At 44.0% G+C, this 20,884-nt stretch overlaps 1 protein-coding gene across 1 annotated transcript in view; it reads right to left on the reverse strand.

The window, feature by feature from the left end:
- Nucleotides 1–19,817, reverse strand: part of DUSP10 (dual specificity phosphatase 10) — a 135,957-nt gene extending 116,140 nt beyond the window's left edge. The window contains exon 1 of the mRNA XM_076334615.1: nucleotides 19,802–19,817. The gene's annotated coding sequence lies outside the window, so the exon portion shown is untranslated. The remainder of the gene's footprint in view (nucleotides 1–19,801) is intronic.
- Nucleotides 19,818–20,884: the final 1,067 nt, after the last annotated feature.

Genomic DNA, 20,884 nt, shown 5'->3' on the forward strand with positions numbered 1-20,884 from the left:
TATTTTAGGTCACAACGGTATAATCAGCATCCTTATGTTATTTCTTGCTCCTCCATGAAGCCCAGATGCTTTTTCCTTCCAAAGTCTGTGATAAGTTTAAAACCATTTACCATTCCAAGTGTATCTTCATAGAACAATGTGCTAGAGACAAACTCTTCACAGAAATAATCTCAGAAAAGCTCAGTTAGTCTCTGTGGTCACAGATGGTACGTCCTTCATCAGGCCCAAGCATTAGCTTTGGAGGACATGCTATAAGACAGCTACTCAAACATTGTTCCCTGTCTCCTGGACACCAGGCTTTTGGATAACTTTCATTTTGTTGTCCTTGTAATGGAATAATCAAGGCCATCTCCTGGAAGCGATACACCTGCCCATGGCCATTGTAGGACATGAACCTCATATGGTTTCCTATGCTTGCCAGCTGGCCAGGAGGAGATTATCTCTCCGCTTAAAGAAACCAAAAAGTACCATGCTTCCTGCAGTGCACATGGATCCTTGTTCTGCCATGCTGTGTCCATAGCTACGCCAAATCAGTTCATCACAGTGGGCAGCTGAGCAAATGACAGCAACTTCAGGGGCTTTGTCAAACGGCCGGTTCACTCATGCACTTGACCAAATTACAAAGACTTCCTGGCCATTACTGGGATGAGCAAAAATGAGGTCTCGTATCAAATTATTTTAATCTCCATGTACAGGAATAAAAACTATGTGATACGCTCTTAAGCACAGGAGAACATTTATCATGCCATAACTGTAAATGCAATGTTGGTTTTGTATCACTGGGTGCCTCATTATTGGAGCAAATGAGGCTCGGGTGACACTGGCTGCCACATTCCAGCTGCTTTTTGAAGCGCCTCCACCTGTTGTTTTGCCCTTCTTGGATCCCAAGCAGTTACATTTAATGAATCCTTGTCGTACCAGAGGAAGATCATTGTTGAACAGCTTCTGTCACACATACAACATTCTCAGGATTTACATAATTTTCACTCAACAGCTCCTAGGGTTGGGCTGCAAGAAGCCTGCCCTCCCTGGGGTTCCTATGTGGCAACCAAAAATAAGTAAATAAATAAAAGAGGAAGAGAAGAGAAGAGAAGAGAAGAGAAGAGAAGAGAAGAGAAGAGAAGAGAAGAGAAGAGAAGAGAAGAGAAGAGAAGAGAAGAGAAGAGAAGAGAAGAGAAGAGAAGAGAAGAGAAGAGAAGAGAAGAGAAGAGAAGAGAAGAGAAGAGAAGAGAAGAGAAGAGAAGAGAAGAGAAGAGAAGAGAAGAGAAGAGAAGAGAAGAGAAGAGAAGAGAAGAGAAGAGAAGAGAAGAGAAGAGAAGAGAAGAGAAGAGAAGAGAAGAGAAGAGAAGAGAAGAGAAGAGAAGAGAAGAGAAGAGAAAACTCGGCTTTCTCAGGGTCCAAAATAACATCAAGAATGCATCCTGAATGACTCCACCCTCTGCCCAAAAGTGGAAGAGGAAGAGCCATGCTCTCTCTCCCAACCTTACCCGTAATTGTTGAACATTTGCTCCACTCTTCCTGGCTATAGCTCTCAGGAAAGTGTTTTCTGTCCTTATGAGACAATCAGTTCCTACAGGCATTGACCCACAGAGTGTTACATGCTGGTACCACAAGCCAGCCTGTACTTTAGGTCACCACCCTCTGCTGCAGAGCAGGATGCCACCTCGCTGGAGCCAGTCTACAGAGTACGTACGGAGGCATAGCAATGGGGATTTGCCTTTATGTCAATTGTACAGCAATGTTTCAAGGACTCCTTAGCCAAAATTATTTGCCTTCAAAGATACAGGTCTTTGAAGGTGAGACATCACTTTTGGAGAACAGCCTTAAAAAAAAAAAAAAAAAAAGCTTTACAACCTTCTCATTGTGTTTCACCCATTTCATCCTACAACTGCCCCAGCTGTAATACATTTCTGTTTTTCCTTCACCTCCCTGGCTATTGTTTCACTACCATGTCTGTCAGTGCAGCTTTCGACAGATGCTGCTGTAATCTTCTTGCTGTAAAGTCCCATTAACGTCAACATTAACTTCAATAAATAACTTATTTCCCTTAAGATGCTCAAAGGCCTGTCTTTGGTCGATTTCTTTTCTGCTTAAATCTGTCATTAGAATTTATTGCAAAACATCTGGACATTCTCTCATCTCATTTCTTTCTTCATGGTTCTGTTTTACTTCACACTGTAGCTTTTCTGTTCTTTTTATTTATTTATTTGCAACATTGGTTAATTGTCCGTTTGGTTTTCCATCAAAACAAATGTCATAGATTCATAGAAGTGTCAGTTGGAAGAGACTTTTGGTGGTCTGCAGTCCAGCCCCACACTTGGAGCAACACTATCTACCACCAGCACTAGACCAGGTCACCCATGACTTTGTCCAGCCATGCCATGAAAACCTCCCCAGAGGCTTTCCACATCATCTCGGGGTAACGTGATGCAGTGCTACACATTCCTCCTGGCCTCCTAATCCCATCCCAACAGCCATCTCCAGAGCTGCAGCAGCTTTGGCTGGAACAAAGGGCTGGGCTGCTCTGAGGTTCGCTCCTGGCGCATGGAGAAGGGCACCATCAGCTCTGCCCCAGGAACAGACATGAGAGGCACCAGGTACCCTGCCCACCTTGTGCACAGTGCACAGGCATCCTGGCATCTGAGGAGCTATGCAGTGGCTTTTCCCAAGGTGCCACATGGTCCGAGTCACAACAGAAAACCTCTACAAAAAGGGCCTACAGTTTCCACAGTGCCTGACTCTGCTGTCTGTGATCCAAACGAGTGTCAGCTCATTCCCACAGTAACTCCCTCCAGGGAAAAGATATTCCTCAGAAGGAACAGGGCTGGTACAAACAGGGTCTTCACTTGCAATCACGGACTTTTGTGGCCATTCAGCTGGCTATTTTGACTTCAACTGATCACAGGTCTGCCAGAAGCCAAGGGAAAGGAAAAGGGAAGACTGAAAAAGATAAACACCCAAGAGTCCTCTGGACCCAAGCATGCACCCCAAAAATACTGCACTGCTTAGAAGCTATGAGGAGAAAAAAGGACAAGAGCAGAGGCAGACAAGCCTAAGTCTGCAGTGTGACAGGGCTAAGGAAGGGCACTGCGAGCCAAGAGTACTGTCTATTTTTTCATATAGCCAGGAGAAGAAAAACAATTCTCCACGTATATTAGCGGAAGGTACAGAAATGCTTATACATATTGCTACACAGACTGGTGATCCACAGAATACATCTACAAGGCCAACAGAAACACTGTGTGGGCCACTGGCCCCAGCACCACTATACAGCCTACACGGGCATCAATGTGAGGGGCCCAGAGAAAAACAGTGAAGCTCATCAGTGGAAGAATTGTTAGGGAAGTTTAACAGTGTTATACTGAATACTGGTACATTTTTGCAGAATGCTTTGCAAGCCATTTGCTTTGTTAAAGCAAGCAAGCTCTAATAGCAGAGTAACAACTGTATAAAATGTGTGAAAGCCAGCAAAATCATTTCAATAAAAGTGAAGCAAATAACACATTGTGTAACAGCAAGCAAAAAAATGATTTTACCTATGAGAAAAATTAAGAAAGGCTCTGTGGGGATTGTATGCGTGATCCCAGAAATAACTGGAAACAAACAATGAAACAAGTTCATTCCTGACACCATTCCAAAGGAGCCAGTGAGGAAAAAATGCACTGAGGAAAAATTTGGCCCTATTGGAGCATTTACACAGACAGTGCAAATATTTTGATCAATAGCTAAGAGAAACATGTTGAAAAGGGAGGTACAAATTAACTCCAAAAGGTGGAATGTCTCTTTCAGTAAAGGAGATGCACATTGTTAACCTTAAGAAAACAAACCTTAAGTGATTTCCAAACATTACGTGAATGCCCAATAAGTGATACATCTCAGCCTCCTTGTTTTAAACCACTATGATGCCATTGAAACTATATTAGCTTAATGTAAATCACTCTCAATTTACACTGATGTAAATAAGAGCTGGTCAGATATAAAAGATAAAGAATCAAGCTACCTATGAACTATACATTGGAGAAGGCTGGAAGAAGTCAGCTTCTAATCTGAAAAGCTGAGAGGGGTTGATTAACATACCTTTATGAAAAAACACTTCTGCCTGCTGGAACAACCCAGGTCAAGTTAACCTTATAGAAGCAAACTGCCTGCTGAGATGCAATCCAAATGAAAGTTGTTCTTTATATGTTTCTTTCTGTTTCTGGCCTAGAAGTCAGAGGCTCTCAAGTAGGTTTCATAAAAGTGAGTTGTGCTGGGAAAATAAGAAGGAAAAGGCTGTTTGGAAGCTTCCAAAAATGGACAAATTGATTAAGAGTTTTCACCTGGTGGAGATCCACAAATTAATTATTCCAATGATGCTTTATGGAGTTTATAAAGTTGTTATACAACCGCGAGCACAGTTACTATTATGGGTAGTGGGAACTGCAAAGGAACCTAAAGGAAATTGGCCACTTGAATCCCACAGCATTAATTTGGGTTTGGGCAGGAATGCTTTCTGCTCCTTGGGATTCCCCAGCCATTTCTACCAGATGTCTACAGCTAAGCGCACATGATTGCCATCATCCCTCTCCTCTGCTCAGTCTTAATACACCACCGGAAGAGGTAGATTTTTACCCCATCTTTTGGTACAAGTAACAAAGCACAGTGGATTGCTAAATTCAAAATAATAGGATGTGATTTGCCATGAAACGCAGACCACTTCAGTTAATGTTTATGAATTGCTTTCAAAGGGTTGGATGACAGAGGCTGGGGAAATTGATGCCAGGAGGTACAGAGCAGAGCTTCCGCTTCTGTTTCCTCCTATAAGACTTTTGTTTGCACGCACCAAAACTGCTCTGCGAACCAAACCAACACAGCAGCGAGTGGGGGATTCGCTTCCCCACCACTCCACTGCTCCAAAGCAAAACGCTACTGTCAACTCAGCTGATGAATGGCTCTTGCTTAGGGCTGCGGTCAAACACACAGCCCAGGGTTGAGCACTGTCAGTAAAGAAGGGTATTGTGTTACTGCTAAATCAAAGCTGGAGAACTGGACCCTCATCATCCACATCGTTTAGTTGACAGCTGGCTTTGTCTGGACTGCTTGAAGGCAATTCCTGAGCATTTTTCAGGAGATGGTTCACTCCAAAGGCTGCTTCCCCAAAAGCAAGAGGGATGAGGTGACATCGGCAGTCTTCCCCTTCCTTACATTGTACACCAAAACACCCCCAGAAAGCCTGTAGCCCCCAGACACTCCCAGGGTCCCTCATGCTACATCCACCTCCCATTTGCTGCTGTAAGCACACCACTCTGGGGGGGGCTGTGACACACACTGTTTCAGACTATTTTACCTGAAGTTCCCATACACACACACGGAATGGTAATTACGTCCCAGGGTCACAGGGGCAGGTATTAACCTTGGAGATAGTACAATCTCCACCTGGCACTTTCCAGAATTTCTTGGTAATTCCACTTTGTAGAAGTTTCATGTGTTCTTGAGATTTGTTTCCCCTTTGGTTAAAAATAGCCATTAAACAGAAAAGCCCAGCATTTTGAAATTTCCATCAAAGGGTAGATCCCAGTCCTGGAGTCATCTGTGTGACTGGGGCTCTGGGGTCAGGTGCCTCTGGCCAGTGAGCTGGTGCGCTGGGAGCTCCCAGGGTGCAGGCTCCCACCAGCCTGCAGCCCTGAGTGAAGATGGGAGACACCCGCCCAGTTTTCCCAGAACCATTTCCTGTGATGGACCGTTTTGTAGAAAGTTTTTATTTTAATTAATTCCCTTTCCTGATGTAAATGAAAAGGAAAAGTTGTGTCAGAAGCTTCTGGACCAACTACAGCGATGAAAGAAATTGCAAGTCTCAAACTACCTGTCTTTGAGTAGTTAGTATCGCGACTGAAAAAAAACCAAACCACCCTACTGATAAGCTTACCTTATTACAGCATGAGGGATATCCCCCCATGGTCTGTATGGGGTTTATAATGGAGAACAGTTAGAGCCATCTGGCTCTGCCACTGTATAGCTAGAAATACTTGTTACTTGTTGTGCCATTACCAAGAGCTCAGACTAGGGAGAAAGATCCAGTCCACTTAAACCTGCTTCAGCAAGTTCTTATTATTAGTTTTCTTTAGAATTCCTTCCACTATTTTATTGCTGTTTCCATTATTTTTATGAACTACATTATTTTCAAAATGTCCATTCCTCAAAACCACACAAAGCATCTTCCCTTTCAGAGCACCACAAATTCACTTATTCCTGCAACCCCCTCCTCCCAGACAAGCAGCTAAATGTCCCAATTCTGCCAAAAGCGAGGAACAGGCCAAGCAAAACATGGCAGAGATGTCGATGAGGAGAAATTCGCCCCGAGTGCCTTCAGGAAACACAAAGCAGGTGGACACAGCATGCCCAAATGAGACCACGCTGATGAAGGGGCAACATGGAGACATGGCAATGGCACAGGCGGTGCTGGAAGTCAGGCCAAAGCACAGACCCATTTAATTTCAAAGAGGAACAAAAGTGTCTCTCTTTGACAAGGTCCTTAGTACTTTTGTCTCCTTTGCAAGTGATAAAGAACAGTTGTAAGCCTGTAGAAGTTAGGCACAGTTTAAAAGAGCCCAAGATGACAGAGGATATATCAGCATAAAGGTCAGTTTAGATGGAAAAATATTATTCTCAATTTAGCTGCAAAGTTTTCCACTCAAGAAGCACAGCATAAAGCCTCCCACCTAACCTTTCTCTATTACAAAAATGGGTTTGGAGTCTTTTGTCTGCATGCCAATGAAAACAAACTCCAGGAGCTGATTTTTTCATAAATCATGATAGCATCTCTCTGCAGAAAAGAAAAGCAGCTTGGGAATTTCAGGGCTTATCAAAAACAACTGTGTCCAGAGCTCAGTCTTGGGGAGACACGAAGGCCAAACCCAGCTCCACAAACAGAGGTGGTGAGAGACTCCCGGTCGTTAATCATTCACAACAAAGCATCGTATTTTAATTGAGAAGCAATTGCAGCCACAACCTCAGGTTTACCTCACCTCTTAAACTGTAGATTGCACATATCAATCTTACGAGGCATCCAGAGCGTAAAGTGTCTGATTTCAGTTTTATACATGCTTTATGTAGGGTTGACCAGATAAGTCAAAGTGGCCAATTTCTACAGTAAATTTAATATTGTTTTTGTACAGCAAGTGTATATTTCTAGTGAGTTTATGGCTAGAGCTGTAGCAATAACAGATTTCTTAGTTTATGAAAGATGTGACAAAATGGCATTTCAGCTCCAACTAGAAAAAAATCTAGCTGCATTTTAAAAGATGTTGAAGAAGTTTAGTGAACCATACTTAAGATCAAACAAAAAAGTTTTCATTCCAGCCATTTAAAAATATTTTTAATATCTAAGTCACATTGAAGAATATTGCAAAACAAGACATTTCCAGCTAAAAAATCCAAATATTTTGTTTTGAAACTTTAAGAGGATTTTTCTTCCTTGAATCTTTACAAAAGTTTTTTCTAAACAAAACAGCCAACAAACTTAGAAAATGCACATATCTGAGGATTACTGAATCTGCTATCTTTACCCTCTCCTCTCCAAGAAACTTTCTTAAGCCTTTGACTCCCATGACATCTGAGCGCCTCATTACATGCGATGCTCAGCATCCCTCTCTTTTACAGGAGGAGTAAATGAAAAAGGAGGCCCAGTTACATGGAATTAATTTGCCCAAGATCAGCCAGCAAAAGCAAAACAGACTATAGCACCTAGCCTGTCCCATGTTAAGAAGCATTAGTCTTCACTGATCAAAAGTCTTTTCCTTACAGTATGCAAAAACTTTATGAAAGTCTTTTTCTTTTCTGTTTTTATTTGATAGACTTCATGTCAAATGTGCCAGTGGAGATCAGGGAGATGGGCTGGGTGTCTAGATACTGGACATCCTTGTGCCTAAGGACTTCTCGAAGATTCTACAACCAAAGCAAGTCTAGAAAATAAAGAGAAGTGGAGATCAGGGCACCTAAATTTATGATTATGTTTTCTAGAGCTCTCACACAGGCATGCAGAGCAGGCTCCAAACCCTTGACAAACATCACAGTGAAGATGTGCTGGGTTGGAGGTGTTTGGGAGCACCTTAACCACATTCATGGGCTTCAGCAGGAGCCAAGAACTTGAAAACATGGCCACAAGGATCTTACTGAAATTACCTGTCCCATTTGAGTACAGTCTGGGGCTGTGGGCAGAAATCATAACACAGTGCCAATGATTTTTACGATTGCTTTCATATCAGCACTTTTTTTTTGTGAGTTTTCTCAATGTAGCTATTAAAAAATGAGCAGGAAAATAAGTGAACTGAAACCATGACAAGTCTGGTGTTTGAGCACTTCTGAAGGTCTGTGGCATAGCTCACATGGGATTGGTGCAGTTTCCCCATTGTTCAGCTGGAACTTTTAGAAGTTTCATGGGGTGAGCCCAGATTTATGGGCAGGCCTTGATCACAAACCTCCCAAGCACAGCAAGCAGTCCCTCACCCTGCACTACACAGCGCTGGCTCCAGTAGAAGCAGGGCTGATGTAAAGCACCAGTCAGCAAGCAGGGCTGGGAGCTGCCAGCTGAATTTGCTAGAACAGTCATGGAACAGGAACAAGCCATGATGCAAACAGCTGAACTCATTTTTTTTATTTGAGCCCATTTTCAGACTGCTTCAAAAAAATATTCCCTGCTCATTTCATTACAAACCAGCCAAGTTTACTCCAGAATGACTCACTCTGTCACTGAGGGAGAAGGTACGATCTGCCACATGTGTCAGAAAAGGCCTATGAGGTAATTTCATTCTCTCACATATGAAATCTGTTATTTCTTCATATAACGAAAAAGCAAGGATGTAGGTGGCAATCCCCAGATGGACACAAAAATGAAAAAAGCTCTGGTGGATAGCTAATCATGTTTCGATAAAACAAATGCATTTCATTCATGGTGAATATTTCTTTGTATGGAAAGTAGGTTTTTCTCATCTGCAGCATCCGCATAACATTTGGCAATAGCAGCATAAGACAGAATTCATATGCTAGTGTTTCTCATTTCTGATGCTGACATTTCATGATGAGTTGAGTTACCCAGGAAATTCAGGTGCCATAAAGGGTAAGCAGCCACATATAGCATATCTTTTGCTTCCTATGTAGTTCCACTACTCTTTGGTACACTTCCAGATCATATGAAATACAATCTTACTCACCAAGTTTTTCTGGACCCTCAGCATTTGAATTAAGCACTCACAGATGTTCCCTTTGCTCTCTACTCCTTTATGCATGATGGATCCGCTCACTGCAGGCTCTCTGCTGAGGTACAGTTGTTTTCTCACTTCGAAAGGCATTTCAGAAACCATTTCAGTTCATCTGCGGAATTTTCCATCCAAGTGTTATTATTTATTATTTGCATTGTCACCACCCACCAGAGGCCAGTCATTAGCAAGGGCCCTACTATAAAGGTACTGATGAAACTTACATGGTCCCCACTACACATTTCCCAGAGGACTGTGATAAAGCAGAACCCAGCATTTTTTATTTTTAATTACCTCAAGCTAAAATGAGGCGGGGGGGGAAAGGAAGTCTAAAGGGAGAGGAACAAGAACTGAGGACTTGTCTGGTGAGTAAGTAGGGTCAACGCTGTAGCTTTGCTGCCTGTGAAAGTGCCACTGAGACAGACAGATGAGGACCCACACAGCTGAGCTCCCAAACCAGTGAATTCTTTCAGCAGCATTTCACAGCATCCAGTTTAGGAGCATCAGTCTTTCCCAAGAGATATTTTGATCTCCTAATTTTTGTCTTCAGAAACACACAGTTAGACAAACAAGTAACACAAATGTTCCACCTACGCTGAGACCTGCATTGAGCGGGAGGTTGTATATCCAGTGAAGACTTGGTGGGCAGGGGGTGCGCTCATCTCCCTTTCCTACTGAGGTGGGACACCCACACTGCAAACCAGCTGTTATATGCACTCCAGCACTAAAGGGCTATTTGTCCTTTAGAGGGCTGCTGAGGCTCCAATGGCCCCAAAAACTCTCGGCACACAGCTCAGAGTAGCCCCTGGTGAAACAGGAGAAATACCACTATTTCACCAGCTTGCACCAGATGAGGGTTACACAGATCACAGGGCTGGGTGGCTACCATAAGACCCATATGTTGAGAAATCTTGAGTCATTCTGGAATTTGTGTGCTGCTGCACAGAAACCCCATGGAGAAATAAGCTCATGATTTGTGTACATACACCAGTGTGCTCCAGCCTGCATTAGAGAGCACAACACAGCTGGGAGAGGAGCCCCATCCTCAGCAACAGGCCTCAGTTTCACAGCAATAGGCAATTAACTCATTTGCTCTCCACCCCAGCACTGACTGAGGTGAGACAGCTGGTAGAGCAAAGGCCTTGTGCCCACTTTATAGCACAAGCTAGGCTTTGCTGTTCTCCTGGGTTAAAGAGCCCCATCGGGGAGAGACAAGCAGGACCCAAGTGGACCAGAGCCTCCCCATAACAGGAACCCAGCACAATCGCTGGAGAGGAACAGCCCCAGACCATCATCATTTTACCTCCCATTGCCCACCCAGGACAGAGCTGTGCCACAACTCCTTCACCGCCTCAAATCCAAATCCCATTCTATGCTCAAAAAAGCAGCAGAGAACACAAGAAACCAACACTACAAGCCAAAACTCCTCTATTCCCTCTCAGACCAGCGGCGTACCCCTCCAGCTACCAGCCTCAGCACAAACTGTCTGCAAAGCCTGCCATGCTACCAACCAGAGTCTGCTCCACAAGTTGGGACCTTGCACGGCATCTCAGTGCCAGGGACACAGAAAAGGCTGCCCTTCAGCTTTTCTTATCAACAACATCAGTGACATCCATGCAGCTATGGGAAACAGTGGAGCGGTACAACTCCTGGGCTGGTTTTCATACACGTTCCCCTTCTCTCTGGCAGATGGATTTGAACTCTGGCTTCAAACATGCACCTTCAGGTGCTCTGGAGGGTGAAAGCACACCGAGCACCATCAGGGAGCAGGAACAGCCAGAGCATGGTCAGTATGGAGCATGGGCTCAGTGACTGTAGCAACAGAGCCCCAACAAGATGTACTACATATGTAAGTAGGGATTTGGGGATGCAGGTAATCAGCCAGATTTAAGAAAAAGTTTTGCAGTGGCAGCAAAAGACATGTCACCTCTGCAGTGTTTGGGGTTGTTGTTTTTTAGGCGCCTGTTCCAAACAGGAAAGTGTTCCTAGAAGAAATATTTTTCAGAAGAGGTTAAAAAGACTTTGACAACCCAACCTATTTTCTTCCAGTTCTTGGATACTTACTAGTTTACTAACATTTTCCCCACCCCTGAGAATTTGCATGGCCAAGGCAGAAAGCCAACACAAATACTCCATCTGACTCTTCTGACTGAAAAATGTAACCGAAAAGAGGAACTTTTTGGGGGGTAAACTCAGCTCATCTGCGATGGTGGCTTTTATTCAAGATGGGCCTGAGCCAAGTTTCCTTGCTCTCTCCTCCCCCCTTTTGGGACCATGCTGTCATGGGAGCCGGAGACTCCACACAGAGACCCAGCATTTCTGCAGATGGTCTAATTTAGGAGGTGAAGCCCGTTGCAGGTACAGCTCCCCCTTGCCTGAGGTAGCGATCAAATGGAAACCTTGCGGGCCCAATTGCCCTTGTACTCGTGCCCATTCTCTGTGGACTGACGTCAAAGATGCTACACATTTGTGTTGGCGTAAATAGCAAGAGAGAGGAGAATCAACCCCTGTTCAGCCAAACACAGGTCACTTCCATCCCCTGGCCAAAAGTACTCTCAGGATAGCGCACAATCTGGTACATTGATTTTAATATATTGGCGTTTCCTCCCTCTTACTGTGTGAACATTTTGTTTACAATTTCAGAAAGCCACTTTGGAAAACGCTGTTATAAATCAGGATAAATAAAAGCTTGTCCTGTTTGCCTCCAGTGACAGACATCGCTAGTGTGGGAGGTAGGGCAATCAGGGATACAAAAAACACCCCCAAGCTTTCTTTGCTAATTCCATAGTGTTTCAGGTAGGTCTGGACTGTAAATCTGTGGAGCATTTCAACAGTCACTCAACAGGAGTCTAATTTAGTGGAGGCATTTGACTCTCTTTACTAATTCATTTACAGTAACCACCAGCATCCCTTTAAAGTGGCCGTGGCTTGCACGCTAAATCTCTCGGCAGGGAGGCAAGCCTTGTTCATTTGCTCTATTTGTGTGTTACTTTAAACCAAAGAGTAAAGGGATAATCTCGATCAAATGTGTATTCCGGATTGGCTTGGCTCTGTTGCAAAGGGTAAGCACAGAGCTTCTCTTCAATTAGCAGAAGAGGCAAAGCTGAAATTGCTCTATGAATTTCCTATAGCATTTGAGGAGACAGCAGAGGATACGGCTGCATTTTCCAAAGCAAAATGAGTCACCTGTTGTCTGCAGGAGCTCATGCCAAGAATGGTCAGATTTGAGCTCAAGGGAGAGCCTTCCAGAGGACTTCGGCCAACAGCTGTTTCCCTTCAGCTGGATTGTGCTGAGAATCTAGCCTGAAGTTAAAGCATGAAAAGAAAAAACGGTACTGGATGCCAAAAGAAGTGTGAAGGCCAAATTTCCCAATAAAATGGAAACATGGATCGTTGGAATTGTCTACCCTACTTTTCTGCTCACAGACTATCCCCAACTTAGCATGGTGACCCTGCCACAGCTTTGGGGTTGCAGGCAACCAAAGGAGAGCCCTGGAGAGTTCCTGCTCCTTCCTGAACAGATCGGAGGACCAGTCTCATTAATACACGTGTTCAACCTGATCCAGAAGTTCAAGCAGATAATTGTTCAAGCAGTGCTAAAGTGCAGGGATGGTTTGGGGAAGGCAATTTCCACAGTGGCAAGTGAAGAGACAAAAGTGAAGATGAGGCTGAGGATATGTTAGATCAGCGTCCTGCTCCATCACAGACTATCTCTAGGCATATTGCTTATTGCTGACCTCCTGAAGGTATTATGGATGCCTGACCAGCCCACCCGATTTTGGTGGGAGCTAGGTGCTCTACATCTTCACACATCTGAGGCCTGGTCTGTTTAGTCACCTTTCTGTGAAACAGGGTTAATGCTTTTCTCCTCCATACAGGAATTATTGTGAGACTAGCTGAGGAGCACAGACCTCCTCCCTCTTAAGGCCTGTGCATCAGCTCAGCGGTGAACTATCTTCCTTGCACAGCCCTGCAGCAATTTTAGCACTCATGATAAAATACCAACCAGAGCCCACATTGTACTCTCTAAATGGCAAGTCACTGCAGAGGAACAACACTTGAAACCGTTTCCTTCACCACTTCACAAACATGAGCTAGCTTTAAGTAGGATCTTAAAGGAAAAAAAAAAATCTTTTCCACTGCAATTATCACTGGAAACCTTCAGATGATCAGCGTAGGATGCAAGAGTAATTCTGCCTGCCTAGCAGCTGTAACACTTGGCCAGATTCTGCAGAGATTACAGCAAATGAGTGCCCAGCATGGCAGCTTGCTCTTACTCCCTGACCATTCTCTTTCCAGAGATGCATACGACTATCACAGCTATCTTGGTTTTTGTATCTTCACCTCTCTGCAAGGGAGCTGGAGTGGCTTATATCTCATTTCAAGAAGTATGCCTCCCAGAGACAGGTGATTCCCAACATGGACAGACACCAGAAAGTGACTATAAAGTGTTCATTTCTGTGTTAAGACTGAAAGAAATGTACCAAGCCTCAATTCTTAAAAAAAGAAGTTACCATTGAATCAAGAGAAAGACATCTTTTTAATAGACTTCAAAACCAGGAAGGATCGCTGATCAAGTCTGATTCCTAGTAAAACACAGGTCAATGATTTCATCCAGTGAAGCCAGTATCCCTCCCATGCACACAAACTGAGCCTCCCAATTAGTGCTAGTTAGGCCTTTCTAGTGCAGTATCAGGAAACACTATTTCATTGGAAGTGAAATGTGTCAGCTCCACTTACCATTTCATTTGGAAAAAAAAAAATCAGACTACAGATTTTCAGGACAGGCCAAATGTAATATTTTGTTTTTCCCTTTTGTAATGACTTTTTGTATAATTTCTTGGAGGAATGGGTATACAAACACATCCAAAAGGAAATGTTTTGATGAATATTCAACTTTCACATGAAAATTAAACAAATATGTTCACTCTTCTCTTTGGACACAATGGAAAACCTCATTCCCACAGTGCCATCAACAAATCACATACAAGATCATACACAGACAGTATGGGGAAGGCAAATGGGATTAGCAGATACATGGCAACATTCATGCAATGTTGCTCACTTTTATGCAGTAACACCATGTTTACACCCACATGAGTAAAGGCAGTAAGGAAAAAAGCTAGTTGTGAGTCCCTCAAAATCTCTTAGAAAGAAACCCTTTGGCTAAAACATGTGTGTGATGTTCAGCCAGAAAAATATTTTCTTCCCTGTATTCATAATGGTGAGATGATGGGAAAGAAATGTCATTCTCAAGACACAAAATGACTATTTAATCATTGAAAATTCTAATGAATTTTCACACCCTATGTCACAAAGCCTTGCTTACAAACATCAAATGAATTTCTAATTATTGAAACCTTCTTTAATTCAAGCTGCTTTGAGGACTTCCCACGGTGCTGAGGCTCTTCCTTCTAAAGAAATTTCAAATTATAACACAGCTGACTAAATGAACCTCCATGTGCTACCCTTGCTTTTGACTGTCTGGGATACTAGTAAGGAAGCTTCACAGTGCAGTGCATTTTCCAGGCATTTGTCTTATCATATACCTACCAAAGGTTTTCTCCTTTTTCCATTTTCTCATTTTCTGCCTCACAGTTTCTATCGCTAAAATTTTCCCCATGGGACCTTCAAGGAATTTGAATTTAAAGAGAGGAGAAAAATTTTTTTTTTTGCCAAATTACTGTGTTTGTGATGGTCTTCCCTACCCCTCGAATAAAAAAAAAATAAAAAAAACAAGCTTAGACATTAGGACTAGATAGGAAGGGGGGGAAAATGTAAGATTTTGACCTGGGTTCCAATTTTGAAACCAGCACTGTGCATTAGGTGGTGATTTTCTGCTGTACATCAATTCAAAGTTCTCATTTTCTCACTTTCAGCCACAGTGAGTCTGTCCCTGCAATAACTTCACACTGCTTTCTTTCCTGAACAGTTACTTTCTGGGATGCTGAGCTCAGGCATAAGGAGGGCCCGGTGCTCTGCAACAGCTACACCACACTGGGGAAAGTGTTGCTGATGGTCCCAAGGACAAAGCACACACCAGACTGAAGGGGCTCATGCATTACTGAGGGTACTTAACTTTGAAACAGATGGAAGAAGCAACTTGTAGGGCACACAGAGTCCTGCTGCAACAGAGTCTGTCAACACTGACACCCAACCCTACATAAACCAAAGGAGAACCAGTACTGTAGACACTGCCTATATGTTACAGGCACTGCCTAGAGGTAAGTAAGTGTGTACCACCCTATGGAGCTAGCAGGGGACTGGATGCCTTTTAGACACCCAGAAAGTCTCAGCACGGAAGAGATTACAGTCTGTAGACATAAATAAAAGCCCAAAGTTTCTTTGTCTCAAAAAGTAATTATTTGTCTGACTTAAGAATTTATGCTGTTACTCATTACTAGAGTATCTGAGCATACTCTGGTTTAAACCAGTGGGAACAGAAAAATCTCTGGTGGTGGTACTTTTTGAAACTCCCTACTGAATAGCTGAAGAAATATGTACATTACATCTATAAAGATTTTTTATTTCATCTGAGAGCAGGCCACTATCCTTTGTTAATGTTCACAACGACATTAAGGTCCAGTTCAAAATCTGTGCTTGTATTAAGCTGAAGTAGCAAGGATATAACATCAATTAATTTGACAGTAGAGGGAATGAGCCACAGAAGGCCTACAAATACACAATGCACTGGTTTTAAATACTCATTTCTGTTGCCACATTTGTAGCACTCAAGTTCACCTTGATGTTGCAAGCAAGTAAAGCAGAAACCCCCTACAAATAATTATGACAGCAATAGGAAGGGCAAACTATGAACTGCCCAAGAAAAATGTAGTACTGCAGTATCTGAACTTAGGGGTAACCAATGAAAACCACTCTGGGCTACCTGTGGCCATTCATGAACATTTAAGAAAGGAGAGAACTATAAGAAGGGGGCAGGCTGACACCTTCACCTGGAATGGGAACCCCTGCATTTTTTGGGGGGAACCTCCCTGACATTTAGGCCACCTACACCTTTATTTCCACTCCAGCTACAAGGAGATCTCTAAACATCCCTGATACAAAGAGCTTAGGAATTTAGCAACTCATACCCTGTTGCACCAAATACAGCTCTTATCAGCACTGAGAGTCAAACCACTTGTCCCACACTCCATCTTCATTAAGCATGTCCACCCAGGGGAGAGACACAGAAGGAACACTGCAGCAGAGGTAAGCGGCAAACTGAAAATGTCAAGCACTCACCATGAGGAGACATGACAGCAAGTTTTGGCAGCCCCTCATGCGCCTTGTGGAGGCCTGCTTTGCCATGGGGGTCCTCGGGAGCTCAGAGTGGAATGGGAAGGTTTTCCCTCCTGCTTGAACTGCCCCATGACTTGCTTAGCTGTGGAAGCACCTCCCACCCAAGAAAACGTGGTCCAGGCAGTGCAAAATGGGTCATTTTGTTAACCAAATGTTTTCTGCTTTCCTGGCCACTTGCCACCGTGGCAAACGCAATGAGAGATAGGAAACTCTTCAGACTTGTGAAAATGACACCTCAAAAGTTAACTCAATGACTTTTCTCAAAAATACAGGGCCTAGTTCTGCTCTCAGTTACATCTGTGTGACCCACTTGACATTTCTTCTACATTCACCTTCCACACAGTGAGACAGCTAACACGCTCATTAACTGCTGGACTCTTAACTTGTCACAACAAAGTAAACAAATTGAATATTAGGCAGGCTACCACATTGGATAAGATCTTGAGACTAGATCTGTATTACACGCAGGCTTTGAGAAGAGAGGGGAAATTTCCTCAGGTTCTTTGGTGAAAAACCCTTTGCATATTCTCTTGCGTTGGGCTTTGTAGGCTGATTTTCTACCAAGCGGCCACATTGTACTCCAGAGAGGCTGCATTCACATAAAGACAAACGGGTGAACTAGATAAAATCATTTGCAGTCTTTTCATATGGGAGGTGTGGGCTGGTCTGCAAATGTCAGGGAGCAGAAAGAACAGGGCTGCTCCCTGAGGGAAGGCAAGCCAGGAGGGACCTCGCAGCCAGGGCCCATCATCCCACAGTACCGAGAAGGACAGACCTGGAGATGGCAGCCAGGTCCAGCCAAGAGTCCAGACCATAAGGCAGTATCACAATGATGAGGCAGGTCCAAGGTGAAGTTGGGAAGTCAATCCACAAGTCGGGGTTAAGGATCAGGTCCAGTGACAGCCAGGGAGATCCCCGGCAACAAGGCAGGAAGTCAGTCTGCAGGTTGAGGTCTAGGGCAAAGTACTCTATGGCTGTGGCTGTAGATCAGCACTCCTCTAACATAGCTCTGGCAGGGAAAGACTGAAGGCCCAGGGCTGAGCTCAAACAGAGCCCTGGGGCTCACCGGTGTGGTTGGAGGCCGCAGGTGAGGTTGCTCAGGGCCATCAAGGCCCATTAGTGCACTCAGGAACCTGACAGATAAAAAAATACAGATTTTTTTATTTATTTGTGTGTTGGTGAAGTTATTTAGAGCACAACACAAGGACCTATTCAATGCAAAGATCTGGGCCAGTCCTCAAGGAGTCCCAACAGAGAAATTAAAATGAGCGTGAAGATGCAATAAAGTCTACAAGTGCTCCTTAAGTCAGCCCTACCTGGTTGGGGTTGAGATGCTGTGGGTGATCATGTGGGGAATCTTGTGTCATCTCCACATCTGATTGACAGATAAAAGATTTCTGAGAACTGACTCAAGCCTTTTTGCATGGAATCACTGAGCGTCTGCTTTGCAACAGATGTACTACTGCATATACACCTTATCAATGTGGGTAGTAAAGCAATAATCTGACACGCCAACTCTACTCAAGTCACTTACAAACAGAATGACTGTGTTGGCTCATCCTTGTTTGAAAGTGAGAATAAATAAGTATTATGATTTTTGTGAGTATTACTGTCATCAATGATTAATTGGAATAATGAGCCATGACGGTGAGCTAGCAGAGGTTCCTGAAGTTGAAAAGGTATATCATACCACAGAGAGAAAATCACTGGCCTTTACAAAAGACATTCACTGTCTCTAGGGGAAAAAATAGTAGTACAATTAGAGGAGTACAGTAGGCATTATCCCCTCTGAGAACAAAATCCTGAAGTATGATAAAATGGTATTTCACCCAGAGATTATGAAACATGCAGTTCTGACACAGTGGGAGATCATTTTCAGCAGCCTTGAGCTGGTACTGCATTTAACATGACATAGGGGCTTCAGGGCACTTAAAGCCTATCTGTGGGGAACATGAACATAAACTTAGCCATATTCACACAGACAAGAGTACTTAGGGATATGACCCCTCTTTTGCAATCGCATGGCTCTGCTTCCTCCTGTCTAAAAAGAAAACAATAGAAGCACGTGCCTACTGCACAAGTTTCTTTCTGGGCTTTGTTCTTCATAAGTGACATTATATTCGTATCCAATCATTACAACCAAAAGAATAAATAAAACATCCAAGATATACGTGGATGGTCTTGTTCTCCAGACAGCACGTGATCTTCAAAAGGACTCAGAAACTTAGACATCAAACCCATGACCTTCCTTTACAGCTGGCTGCTTAATTCCTCTAAGGTCCAACTATAAAATTCTCTTCCCTCCCTGAACCCTGCTGAATTCTTGCATTTCACAGGGGAACTTTGCCTTGTGTGGAAGAAAATATTTCCTTCTGCTACTTCTACATTTGTAGCTTTCAAATCTCTGAGTGTTTGAGGAGGAGAGATAAATAAGAGCATGTGACTTACTTATTTTCCTTAGCTAGACAGAAAGCGTGGCCTGAATGAAAGATTAGGGCTCCAGATGTGCTTAACAACCATCAGTCACTGCTTTCAATGGACGTGCAGCTCTTTTTAAAACAGGGACTATTTCCACAAAGTTCTTTATCTAAGGGCCAAACCCTTGAAAACTTAACCCTAATTGTCAGCATCTTCTCAAAACTTCTCCCTACCCTTTTGAGTCTGACACCCTTTACCGCCTGCCCTCCATTGCTGACTTCTGCTGCCGGGTGTAACAATTTCTCAGCAACGCCTGGTGCTGCAGGCCAGTGGGAATATGCGGACTCTGTTGGCGCTCGTTGGGGAAGGCTTGCAAAGACAAAAGTGAGTGCCCCAGTCACTCCACACGAATGCCGATAATAGCTATACATCAGCCCACACCTTTGTGTATCTGTCAGTCCTATCTGCATGCATCAATTAGAATTGCTGAGTTCCGTGCCAGAAGCTTGGGCCTCAGAGGAAGACCGTGAGAGCTACCAAAGATAAAGAAATCTTGAAAGCTGAATGCTACCTACCTTCTCTTTATCTAATTGTATCAAGAAAGGTTTCATGGAGAGAACCTGACTCGCTTCTCACTTGCTAATTAAACCTTGTTTCAGCAGTAATTCAGTGTTAATACTCCTCACTTACAATGTTGCCTGAAGAACCAGTAAAGGCCTCTGTAAGAAAACTTACTGAGAAACTCACCCGGGATTGGACTGAGTAAGTTTCTGACAAATAAAAAAGAATGGCCAAAACCAAGGATGGTTTCTCCCCAGAACAGCCCAAAGCCTGGCAAATGTAACACCCACCTGGTCCTCAGAAACCCAGGTCAGATGCTCAGTTTGGGCTCCTGAGGGCACGGACTGCAGCCTGTCTTCTCCACCTCCAGCAACTGCCAGCACCACTGTCTGTTGGGCTTGTTAAGGCTGGCCTCATGCTTGCTGTATGGGGAAAAAAAATTAAAAGGTCTCAGGTTAGTCCTGGAGTGAAATGAGAATTATAATGAAAAATATTGGTATGAGATGGAGAACCGTTTCCTGTAAGGTCCTGGGTAAGACACAGGACTATTTTGAGGAGCTAAGTGATGACGAGACAGAAAGGACACAATTGCTGTGCCCTTTAAAGGTTGCTCATCTGCTGCCCCCTTGGCCAGGTGGTTTTGATGGCCTGGGCACACACACAAAAAAAGCCGTGCCGCTCTTCCCTCCCACCCTTTCGGCAGCCCAGCCCTGCCTGAGCCCCCGAGGCAGGGCACCCACAAAAGAAAGGAATTTGTTCCTACAGCTGCTCAGGTCCAGGGACAGTCTGACCCAAAACAGCCCACGAGTTCGTGGTTTTGCTTCTTGCAAAGAGGTCCTTTGCTTTGTGGAAAATCAGACGCACACTCATGCAATCACAGCGAGTGGTGGATCCTGGGAGATGTTTTACACCAGTGTGTTGGTTCTGGCTGGGGTAGAGTTAATTTTCTTCACAGTAGCTGGAATGGGGCTGTGTTTTGGATTTGTGCTGGAAACAGTGTTGATCACACAGGGATGTTTTCGTTGTTGCTGAGCAGTGCTGACACAGAGTCAAGGCCTCTTCTGCTTCTCACACCACCCCACCAGCGAGCAGGCTGGGGGTGCACAAGAAGTTGGGAGGGGACACAACCGGGACAGCTGACCCCAACTGACCAAAGGGATATCCCACACCATATGACGTCATGCTCAGCATATAAAGCTGGGGGAAGAGGAAGGAAGGCGGGGACGTTCGGAGTGATGGTGTTTGTCTTCCCAAGTAACCGTTACGTGTGATGGAGCCCTGCTTTCCTGGAGATGGCTGAACACCTGCCTGCCGATGGGAAATAGGGAATGAATTCCTTGTTTTGCTTTGCTTGCGTGCGCGGCTTTTTCTTT

Source organism: Aptenodytes patagonicus, chromosome 3 (genome assembly GCF_965638725.1).
Source record: "Aptenodytes patagonicus chromosome 3, bAptPat1.pri.cur, whole genome shotgun sequence".
NCBI classification, from domain to species: Eukaryota; Metazoa; Chordata; class Aves; order Sphenisciformes; family Spheniscidae; genus Aptenodytes; species Aptenodytes patagonicus.